Genomic DNA, 12,354 nt, shown 5'->3' on the forward strand with positions numbered 1-12,354 from the left:
TCCTGATTCCAAAAACATATAGATATGATATGTTTGGATTAAAAACACGCTCAGAAAGTTAAAACAAAGAGAGGTACAGAAAAGCGTGCTATCCTTCTTAGCGCAACTACTACACCGCTCTTCTTGTCAATTTCACTGCCTTTGCCATGAGCGGTGGACTGACGATGCTACGAGTATACGGTCTTGCTGAAAAATGGCATTGCGTTCAGTTTCATTCTGTGAGTTCGACAGCTACTTGACTAAATATTGTATTTTCGCCTTACGCGACTTGTTCTTTTTTAAGGTAAGTAGAACTTGGTTGGTGAACCAATACCAAACATTTTTGTTAGGGTCAAAAGGTGTGTAATTAATTTCAGAGTATTAAGTTTCTGTTGAACTTTTGCTCCAAAATCAGGCGGGCGCTTTAATTAAACATTCTTAAAAGGTGAGAAATTTTGGTAGACAAGAGAAAATGAAATATTCTTTCTTTTTCATTTTCATTTTCATTTCATTTCATTTTCATTACTTTATTGTCCCATCGCTGGGAAATTCGGGTCGCTTCCTCCCAGTGGAAAGCTAGCAGCAACGGAGTCGCGCTACCCAAGTGTCTGCGTGTTTAGGTGTATTCAGCTGCCACCTGCACTTATGGAAGAATGACCAAGGTCTTTTACGTGCCATTGTGATGACACGGGGGTGGGACATGGCTTCCGTCTCTGGGTCTGCACATAAAGTTGACCCGTGTCCGTCCCGGCCCGAATTCGAACCTGCGACCTTTCGATCACAAGTCCAGTGCTCTACCAACTGAGCTACCGGGCTAAGTAGTTTATAATTAAATTCAGAGATTTAAGTTTCTATTGAACTTTTGTACCGAGTCAGAAGGGCGCTTTAAATAGACAAAGAGAAAACTCTAAGGTGAGAAACATTGTGACAGCGGGCAAAAATTGAAATATTGTCTGTGTTGTCAAGTTTTCTGTTATTTGTGTCCACACTTCAGGATGTCAAGCACGGGATAAGTGATATTCACCTGCCCTGTCCAGCTAGCACCGTGCAGCTCGTGAAATGCGAATCAAACATAAGTCAATTCACCCAGCTGTGAAGAGTCAATTCCATGTCAAGTATTACATCGTAAAGTTTGTCAGACATTGTGCATTTACTAGGGTTAAAACTGTGACTCACAACATAGACCAAATAGCCTGGACCGCCAACTCGTCACGTGACCCTTCGAGGTTACGACGCTCGACTTTCACAGGGGCGCTTAGCGTCCGGTTTGAAAGACAGTGAAAAGAAAGCACGCTCCAGTTATTTGTGACAATGGGAGGTGACAATGAACTGGATTTTCTCAAACTCCAAACTAAACTTAACAAAACTCATCGAAAAACATGTTCCATATGCACTTTAGCTGAGTTTATTTTAGCATTTTCAGAACTTACCTCGGCAACTTCGTCCATGTTTACAATCGACACCGGATATGACATCCCCCTGATTTCTGAAAGGCCAAGAAGAGCGGGGTAGTAGTTGCGCTGAGAAGGATAGCACGCTTTTCTGTACCTCTCTTCGTTCCTAAATGCGAGGGGCCGCTACCTCGTAATAGAGAGAAAGAGCGGAGAGAGAGCTAGTTGGCGGTCCAGGATAAATGGTCTATGCTCACAAGTAAAGCAAGGGGTCACAAACTTGCGAACGTTGATTCCCACGTCGCTGAACCGTTTGAAAAACACACACACACACACACACACACACACACACACACACACTCACACACACACACACACACACACACACACACAAACACACACTTGTTTGCTTGGTTGTTTGCTTGTTTGTATGTTTACTAAATGAAGAATCTGCACTCAGAGCTACGATTCCTAAGTGTGTGCCCACGACGTGGGGTCAGCTGCGACTGCAAAATTAAAAGAAAAGTCTTCCAGCTTGACAGGTACCCGTTGTTCTCAAGGCGCCTTCTCTCCACCTTCGCGTTGGCAAGGACACGTAGAATCCTGGCTTGACTATTTGTAGAGTTCTAAGGCATTGCAGACAAAGCAACTGCAAAAAAGTCAGGTTTTAGCAGTGTGAAAATCCGCTGAAAACGGTCTTATATCCCTTCCGTTAACATGGCTTCGTCCGGCCATACATGTAGGCTCTTATGACACTGACCCTCAACTGACCCTGAGGCACTGAACAGGTTTTCACGGAAAAATTCTCTCGAAGAACCAAATGGGTTCGGTGCATTTGTCAGTCTGTCACATGTTGAAGGGCCCCATACGGGTTGAAAGAGATAAGGTACTGTCGTGTTTTTTCCCCAAAACTAGTGCACTACCGTTCTCACGAGATAAGTTACTTCTGTTTTGTTCCGGGTTTTTTTTCAATTGACACCATGTATGAGAGATGAAAGCCTGTTGTGAAAATGCAAAAATTTAGAGGAAAAAACGAAACAAAACAAAAGTAACTGTTCTCATGACAACGGCAAACAACGACACATGTTCCCCGGCCCTCAGCTAATTCAAGAAATAACTCCCCCCCCCCCCCCTCCTGCTAGGTACACGTGCACTCAAGTTAACCTCTGCTTTGAGACACATGTTCACCGCCCTCAGCTAATTCAAGAAATCACCCCCCTCCCCCTCCTGATAGGTACACGTGCACTCAAGTTAATCTCTGCTTTGACCTGTGTGCCAAGAGTCAGATGAGAGAGAGAGAAAGCGAGAGAGAGAGAGAGAGAGAGAGAGAGAGAGAGAGAGAGAGACACACACACACACACACACACACACACACACAGAGACAGACATAGAAAGACAGAAGCGGAGAGAGTCAGAGGGAGACACAGCAAAAGACAGAGAGAGAGAGAGAGAGAGAGAGAGAGAGAGAGAGAGAGAGAGAGAGAGAGAGAGAAAGAGAGAGAGAGAGAGAGAGAGAGAGAGAGAGAGAGAGAGAGAGAGAGAGAGAGAGAGAGAGAGAGAGAGAGAGAGAAACAAATGTAACTGATCTCGTGAGAACGGTTGAGGCCTTGCAAGGTTTTGACCGCAACAATAATTATTGTAGTTCTCTAAGACTTTATTTCTGTTTGATTTGTGATATTTTGGGAAGACATATTTATCAATTGATCAACAAAATAAAACATAATACAAAACGACACAACATTGTTAAAATCATTATTGGCCAACGTTGAACGTTTACGAAGGCCTCAATCTTCCCGCGCCGTAGACCAGATTAATAGGTGCTTGATTTTGGTATTTTGATTTACATAACATTAAACCTTTCTTGGGGTTCATGTATACTATTACTTTTCAGCATATGTGAATTACATGCCATCATACCAAACTGTCATACATTTTTATTCCCACATTATTCTGATTGATCACAACCAAACCTACTATCACTGGACACATCCAAATGCAAGCGCCTGTTCTTGACAACTTGCTATTGATCTAAAAATATAGATCAGTGCAACTTGCTGGGTCCTTTGCCACAGGCACTGTTTGGCCTGTAGGTAAAATGTACAATGTATTTTCTGATTTGTGCACAAAAGCTTCTTTTTACACAAAACTTGACTAAATGTTTTAACATAGAGGGGGGAATCGAGACGAGGGTCGTGGTGTATGTGCGTGTGTGTGTGTGTGTGTGTGTGTGTGTGTGTGTGTGTGTCTGTGTGTGTGTGTAGAGCGATTCAGACTAAACTACTGGACCGATCTTTATGAAATTGGACATGAGAGTTCCTGGGTATGAAATCCCCATACGTTTTTTTCATTTTTTCAATAAATGTCTTTGATGACGTCATATCCGGCTTTTCGTGAAAGTTGAGGCGGCACTGTCACGCTCTCATTTTTCAACCAAATTGGTTGGAATTTTGGTCAAGTAATCTTCGACGAAGCCCGGACGTCGGTATTGCATTTCAGCTTGGTGTCTTAAAAACTAATGAGTGAGTTTGGTCATTAAAAATCTGAAAATTGTAAAAAAAATATTTTTTTTATAAAACGATCCAAATTTACGTTCATCTTATTCTTTATCATTTTCTGATTCCAAAAACATATAAATATGTTATATTTGTATAAAAAACAAGCTCTGAAAATTAAAAATATAAAAATTATTATCAAAATTAAATTATCCAAATCAATTTAAAAACACCTTCATCTTATTTCTTGTCGGTTCCTGATTCCAAAAACATATAGATATGATATGTTTGGATTAAAAACACGCTCAGAAAGTTAAAACGAAAACAGGTACAGAAAAGCGTGCTATCCTTCTCAGCGCAAGTACTACCCCGCTCTTTTTGTCAATTTCACTGCCTTTGCCGTGCGCGGTGGACTGACGATGCTACGAGTATACGGTCTTGCTGCGTTGCATTGCGTTCAGTTTCATTCTGTTCGACAGATACTTGAGTAAATGTTGTATTTTCGCCTTACGCGACCTGTTTTTTCTTTTTTTTTTAACATAACAATGTTTAATGTCACTGTATGTTTGAAAGACCATGGTCAAATTTGTAAAACAAATGTTAAATTAGAAAATAAATAAAATTTTGGTTCATGATTTTTCCTATGCCTGTGCTGAAAATAAGAAATAAAATGTTGGTATATAAGTCACTCAGACGCAGTGTATTATGAATGGTTTGAGTTTGTTGCGGTTGACCCTGCACATTTAGACCTATGATGATGATACCTTCGTTTTTGTTGAACAATTTTGCCTTCACCCCTCCCATAGGGTGACGTAATTCACAACTTCCTGTGTTACACAAACTCAGTGATGACCATTTCACACAACTTTCTACTGATGAACAATGTTGCGTTCACACCTCCCAAAGTGTGACGGATGTCACAACTTCCTGTGTACACAAACTGATGACGTATTTCACAACAAAATGGCGCTGCCCATGGTCACCCTCAAAACTAACCGTTAACCACTATAATAATAAGAACAAGGAGAGTGTCTGCAATGCTAGATATGGGCTACTTGTTGTTATGTAGTTATATGAGCCTGTGCCAAAACGTGGTCTGCCGAAAGAGCCGACATGTTCATGCATTACTGTTCATCAACCGCACTTTCAATCGCAAAAAGCACTGAACAGTTTGAAAGCATGTATGTTAAAGACATAGCAAAGACAGTTTCAGAAGCTTGCATGCATTACACCTACATGAAAAAAATAAAAATGTTAGCCGAAGCGAGCAAATCCGGCGACTTAAAAGTGGGACATTCCGTACATGGTGTTTTGTTCGTCCGCGGTCCAGAAATCTCCGTCGGCAAGTTAGAAACAGTGCCCATAATATTGATAAATGTACCCTAAATTACCACGAAAAGATGATGTCTACGAAAAAAAAGATGTTTATTGGCAAAATATTTGACGTCAAAAACGTCCATAGCGATCGTAACTCCCTGTGTCTCCAGCGAACTCACGATACGTCCCTCGATTTTCGAATCTACGAACGTCATTATCGCAACCGAAAGTTGTAAGCAGCAGTAAATAAAAAGTTTTATTTGATTTGCAAACAATTGATTTAAAATAAAAGTATTTTAAATAGTTTTGAGAAGTTTTTAGGTTGAATGCAATTTTCATGTCTTTTTGTTACGATCGCTCAATATTCAATAACTTATTTTAAATGACCGCGGAAGTATCGGGGCTGTTGTTATAAATAGCAAAAACGTTACACGCACGCAGTTGGACTCCATTTTGCTACACGGATGGCCGACTTTCGCAGGGAAGGTAAGTTTTCGTTTCATGTCTCCTGTTTGATGAGCGTTACGATCGACATAAAGTTACGATCGACTCAAAATTCTTCAAGTTTTTTTACTTATTCGCTGTGTTATAGCTAGTAGCAAAGAATATGTTCTGGGTGATTCTTCCTTTCATATTTTAAGCATTTGTCTGGACTGAAAAAGTTCGTTGAAGCTGAATTAAGACACAGGGACAGTTTCGTTACGATCGATCCATATTCTGTGATGTCTTTGTTACGATCGACTGAACATTTTCACGGCTAGCAATAGCAACAGCAAACAATGGTTCCGCTTGGATTAGCAAGTAATGTATGAGTTTTCGGACTTGTTTTTATATTTAGTCAAGTTTTGACTAAATGTTTTAACATAGAGGGGGAATCGAAACGAGGGTCGTGGTGTATGTGTGTGTGTGAGTGTGTGCGTGCGTGCGTGTGTGTGTGCGTGCGTGTAGAGCGATTCAAACCAAACTGCTGGACCGATCTTTATGAAATTTTACATGAAAGTTCCTGGGAATGATATCCCCGAACGTTTTTTTCGTTTTTTCGATAAAAACCTTTGATGACGTCATATCCGGATTTTTGTAAAAGTTGAGGCGGCACTGTCACACCCTCATTTTTCAATCAAATTGATTAAAATTTTGGCCAAGCAATTTTCGACGAAGGCCGGACTTCGGTATTGCATTTCAGCTTGGTGGCTTAAAAATTAATTAATGACTTTGGTCATTAAAAATCTGAAAATTGTAAAAACAACATTTTTTTTATAAAACGATCCAAATTTACGTTCATCTTATTCTTCATCATTTTCTGATTCTAAAAACATATAAATATGTTATATTTAGATTAAAAACAAGCTCTGAAAATTAAAAATATAAAAACTATAATCAAAATTAAATTGTCGAAATCAATTTAAAAACACTTTCATCTTATTCCTTGTCGGTTCCTGATTCCAAAAAACATATAGATATGATATGTTTGGATTAAAAACACGCTCAGAAAGTTCAAACGAAGAGTGGTACAGAAAAGCGTGCTATCCTTCTTAGCGCAACTACTACCCCGCTCTTCTTGTCAATTTCCCTGCCTTTGTCATGAGCGGTGGACTGACGATGCTACGAGTATACGGTCTTGCTGAAAAATTGCATTGCGTTCAGTTTCATTCTGTGAGTTCGACAGCTACTTGACTAAATGTTGTATTTTCGCCTTAAGCGACTTGTTCTTGGTTTGGTTGTGAAATATTTTTCGAGAAGGCCACTCGGGGATCTTCTTGCGTCAATCGTAACGCAAGACATGTAACTCTCACTGTGTCTCGGTTACGAATGACACAAAGTATTTTTGGACAGCTATGCATTTACATACGTATGCCTTTCTTTTCTATTTAAGGTCTGCGTTTTACTTTTAACTTTTGGAATTGAGAGTTTAGGGTTGTGGTTTTTTTTTTTTAATGTTTGTAGCTTTGATTTACGAGGAATGCATGTCGACCGTAACTTTTCTTGGGAAGGACACAGTATTGTTTTATGTCCTTTGTTACTTGTTTTTTTAGTTACCTCAATTTCCAGCCTTGTAAATAAATGACTCTGCAGATGAAAGCATATTAATTTATGGTGATTGGGTCAACTTAGACACATCTCTTTGTAGGAAATCCAGTACAGTCTTAGTTCTTAGGACTGATGTTAGAAGTGGTATTGTTGCTCTTAAAAGTGAAATGTTACATTTATCTGGGAGAGGTAGAAGAGACAGGGGTCAGTGCTGTAGAAACTGCACTTGAACATGTCATTAAATTCTAGATGTGCTGTGGGCAAATATTTTTCTGTCTTGTACTTGAGCCTCATTTCTTTTTCGTGATTGTAAGGTCTGCGACTGCAAGTCAGATTGTCACCCCAGGCTGAACGAGTCCGGAAGCAGAACAACGAGCGATCCAAAGAGTACAGACAACGGCTAAAGCTGGACCCTGAACGCTACGATGTCTGCCATGAACGAACTTTGGAGAGGAACAGAAGACATGCTATTCTTACACAAACACGTTTGCACCCACGCGTATGGCTTTGCTTGCAAAGTACACCAACTTTTTGAAAAATACACTCAACGTTTTGGGAAAGTACTCTTGCCTCGGGTTTAGTGTAAACAGGTCTGCATCTGGTTTGGTCTGATTCCCTTCTGACAGTGACAGTCTGGCAAGTTTGCTGATCATGCATAGCCCGAGTAGATTAATTTATTTGATGGGGGAAGCCAATTTTACGAACTTTGCAGTTATCATTATCATATTATTTTACATGTAGGCATTGGCAGCTAAAGCTATGTGTGAAAGCTGATCTGTGATTTTCTCTAGTCTTGTACATTGTGGTACTTTGAATGCTTGTGTGTATTTATTGGTAGAGGTGCACATTTTTTTTTAAATCTCTGATTACCAATTTGTGATTGATCAAGTCTTGTATTTACCTTTGTAGGGTGCTAGTGTGCCATGTGTTTCTTTGATTATGTGCATGACTATTTGAGAGTGCAAGTGACACTTAATGTGTGGATGTGGAGGATATTCATGAGATTGACATTTCCCTTGGGCGTTTGTAATTTTACCTTGTTTTCTCCATTAACTTGCGTTTTAATTTTTCATTTTTATTTAACCAGTTTTGAGTGCAAAATTGTTTGTTTAATGACTTTTGACTCGTTCAGACTGGAATGTAATGTTCACGAACATTAACTGCAGGAACTTTCTGTATAAGCTGATGGTGTAAATATACCACTATTTGGGAATGTTTTGGTTAGTTTTCTGTTGTGTTTTTGAGATTCTTGCCATCCATTTTCCAATGAATTTGTACATTTGAAGACATCTTATCCTTATTTTGCACTTCCTGCATGTAACACCTGGCATTTTGGCATTTCTTATTCTCTTGTCACATTACAGTGTGTGTTCCTGACTTTGTGTGTCAACCGGAACATGAGACACAGTGCCATTTTCATGTCTTCCTTGACCCCGTTACAGTTGACACAGCAGGGACTAGTTTTTCTACTTTGCTTTCTTTTTCATGTGATTTTGAGGTTTGTTTGAATTGCAAATGATGGTTTTAATAAAATATTCTAGTCTTTGAAACATCTTCTCTGTTTTTAATTTTTTTACAGGATTTCTTGTGACTGGAGTGTGTCAACTGTAACTCAGGACACAGTGATGGGTGTCTTATTTTTCAAAATACAAGGTCCATTTTAGAAGTTCCTCAATGAATCTCTTTTGGGATGTAAATCTTACTTGCTGAGTAAATTTGAAGCAAATCAGTTAAAAACTTATAAAGATACTTATGAAAATGCTGTGTCTCGCGTTATAGTTGACACACAGCTATGTTGATGCGTTTTTTTGTTTTTTCGCAAAAAGTAAAGCCCAAGTTATCTTTTTGGTTATGGAAATAGTTACACTATACAAAGTCAATTAGTGTGTAAAGATAAGACAGTATTATTTCCAGTTTGGTTTTCAACCCCAAATGTCCCATTTTGGCAAGCACGTTTTGGCACAGGCTCATATGTATATCATTGTGTCTGTAATGATGGATGTAGGCTACTTGCTGATATTTAATTAGCTGGTTATTATTGTGTTTGTATTGACGGATGTGGGCCACTTGTTGTAATGTAGTTATCTGTATGTCATTGTGTTTGTATTGACGGATGTGGGCTACTTGTTGTAATGTCATTATCTGTGTATTATTGTGTCATTAGCTGGGTATTATTGTGTACCTGTACTGCGGGCTATGGGCTACGTGTTGTAATGTAATTTATCTGTGTGTTGTATGTCGGCTGTAGTTATGGATGTGGGCTACTTGTAATGTAATTTATCGGTGTGTTGTGTGCCTGTAAGGATGGACGAGGGCTACTTGTAATGTAATCATGCGTGTATTATTGTGTGTGTCAGACTGGCTGCACACAGCGTGCAGTGGTGATGGTGTGTGCGGCCCAGCCAACTCTCAGTGTTACGAGGACGGGTGCATGTGTGCCATCGGGTTCTACTACTCTGAGGGAAGCAGAACCTGCCTGGACTGTAAGTATTCATGCAGGGATAGTGTTCACGTGTAGCGGTGTATAGGTTAGAGGAAACACCTACCAATGCTGCGTCGCCCAAAACAAATAACGGTTTTGGGTGTGACAAAAAAAAGAACAGGACCGGAGTGCTATGTAAATAAGGAGCAATACTTCCAAACCCATTACAATATATGACACTACCAGCCTGCTCCCGCGTATTGAGCCAGAATTTTTTGTTTTGGCAAATTGACGTTGCAGTTCCGGAGCAAATGCATGATCATCGTTTCTTAGCGAATTTGTGTTTAAACGTGTTTTTTCCATAATATAACAATGCACAGCTCGAAAATATGGCCAAGAACAAATCTTCGGTACTTCGAAGAAAGAAGAATAACAACATTCTTGTCCAACACGACTTGCATTTGGCCGTGTGCGCTGTAAAATCTCCCAACCTTCAAAGCAGACGAAAAGCAGACATCTTCATTTTCTTCCAAGGTAGAATTCGTTGGTCATAAAATCTTGCAGCACCCAAACATACTTCTCCGCGCTTTTTTATATTTAGTCAAGTTTTTACTAAATATTTTAACATCGAGGGGGAATCGAAACGAGGGTCGTGGTGTATGTGCGTGTGTCTGTGTGTCTGTGTGTGTGTGTAGAGCGATTCAGACTAAACTACTGGACCGATCTTTATGAAATTTGACATGAGAGTTCCTGGGTATGAAATCCCCGAACGTTTTTTTCATTTTTTTGATAAATGTCTTTGATGACGTCATATCCGGCTTTTCGTGAAAGTTGAGGCGGCACTGTCACGCCCTCATTTTTCAACCAAATTGGTTGAAATTTTGGTCAAGTAATCTTCGACAAAGCCCGGGGTTTGGTATTGCATTTCAGCTTGGTGGCTTAAAAATTAATTAATGACTTTGGTCATTAAAAATCTGAAAATTGTAAAAAAAAATAAAAATTTATAAAACGATCCAAATTTACGTTTATCTTATTCTCCATCATTTGCTGATTCCAAAAACATATAAATATGTTATATTCGGATTAAAAACAAACTCTGAAAATTAAATATATAAAAATTATTATCAAAATTAAATTGTCCAAATCAATTTAAAAACACTTTCATCTTATTCCTTGTCGGTTCCTGATTCCAAAAACATATAGATATGATATGTTTGGATTAAAAACACGCTCAGAAAGTTAAAACAAAGAGAGGTACAGAAAAGCGTGCTATCCTTCTTAGCGCAACTACTACCCCGCTACGAGTATACGGTCTTGCTGAAAAATGGCGTTGCGTTCAGTTTCATTCTGTGAGTTCGACAGCTACTTGACTAAATATTGTATTTTCGCTTTACGCGACTTGTTTTCTTTTCATATGCAGTTGCTTCGCAAAATAAAATGTCATTCTTCTTTTCAACTTGTCAAGTCAGTCAAAACGACTGTAGCACATAGAACTGGGCAATGACACTGATTGAAATACGAAAGATCTTCGATGACGCAAATATAAATGACGTCACATCATGTGGTCACACCTATCTCGAGAACTAAGCGTCACACAGACCTAGCGCCCTTCCATTATACAGTTTTGTGGTTTTAGCCAATAGACTTTTCCGGAAATAACTCTGCCATCGGGTCCCACTATATACTCTGTGGGCCGCAGAGCCTTCGCCGTGTTGTGTGAGTATATAGCTATTCTGATGGACACGTGGGGGGATTCGGGGGCTGTGATTGGATGGTCTCACACATCCCTTTTCCGATCATCAAAGCATAACGCTACGAAAGTTGGCCATTTTTGCCGATATCCAAACGATATCGGCAATAACAAAGACGCATGGTTCCGGTTTCTTCCACGTGTATAAAGTACACGCATACCTCGTCAGGCTTGTGTCTGTGGCTAGTCGACAGACGATAACAACAACAACAACAAATGACATCGACGACGACGACGACAACAACAACAACAACAACAACAACAACAACAACAAAAACAACAACACGAGAACAACAACAATCACGACAACGAACATGACAACAACAACACCAACAACTACGACGACAACTACAACGACTGGGTTATGATGACATCACCAATGATTTAAAGGCCGTTAAAAAATCGTTAAATCCTATTTCTTCACTGATTCTTATGAAATTTTAAAGGTAGGTTTGTTGTCCCCAACTTATTTTCACTCCATACTTTTCCAGACAAAAAACCTTATTTTTGGCAGTTAAAAACCGTTAAATCTCAATTCTTCATCGATATTTATGAAATTTTGTGGGTAGGTTCGTTGTCCCCAACTGATTTTCACTCCATACTTTTCCAGAAGAAAAACATAATTTTGGCAGTTGAAAACCGTTACATTTAAATTTTCACCTATCTTTTTGAAATTTAGTGGGTGGCTCCGTTGTCCCAAACTGAATTTCAAGACAAACTATTCCAGTCAAAAAAACTTATTTTTGGCAGTTAAAAACCGTTAAGTCTCAATTCTACACCGATATTTATGACATTTTGTGGGTAGGTTTGTTGTCAGATTTGACATGATGGCAGAATTGAAAGTGTGAGATATCCTGATGTTTCACAATTTATGCTGCATAATTCAGCCCCATAGGCGCTTGAATTTTAGGTGGAGTTGGTTTTTTTTTCAGCCCAAACCAGTAACCCCCACATGGTTTTCATGTCCCTTTCTGA

The 12,354-nt window shown here is 39.3% G+C and overlaps 1 long non-coding RNA gene across 1 annotated transcript; it reads left to right on the top strand.

The window, feature by feature from the left end:
* The first annotated feature begins 5,594 nt into the window (after positions 1 to 5,594).
* LOC138956216 (uncharacterized) lies at positions 5,595 to 8,761 on the top strand. Its single transcript, XR_011452555.1, has 2 exons — positions 5,595 to 5,665; positions 7,522 to 8,761. It is a non-coding gene; the product is annotated as an uncharacterized lncRNA (long non-coding RNA).
* Positions 8,762 to 12,354: the final 3,593 nt, after the last annotated feature.

Source organism: Littorina saxatilis, unplaced genomic scaffold (genome assembly GCF_037325665.1).
Source record: "Littorina saxatilis isolate snail1 unplaced genomic scaffold, US_GU_Lsax_2.0 scaffold_569, whole genome shotgun sequence".
In the NCBI taxonomy this organism is placed as follows: Eukaryota; Metazoa; Mollusca; class Gastropoda; order Littorinimorpha; family Littorinidae; genus Littorina; species Littorina saxatilis.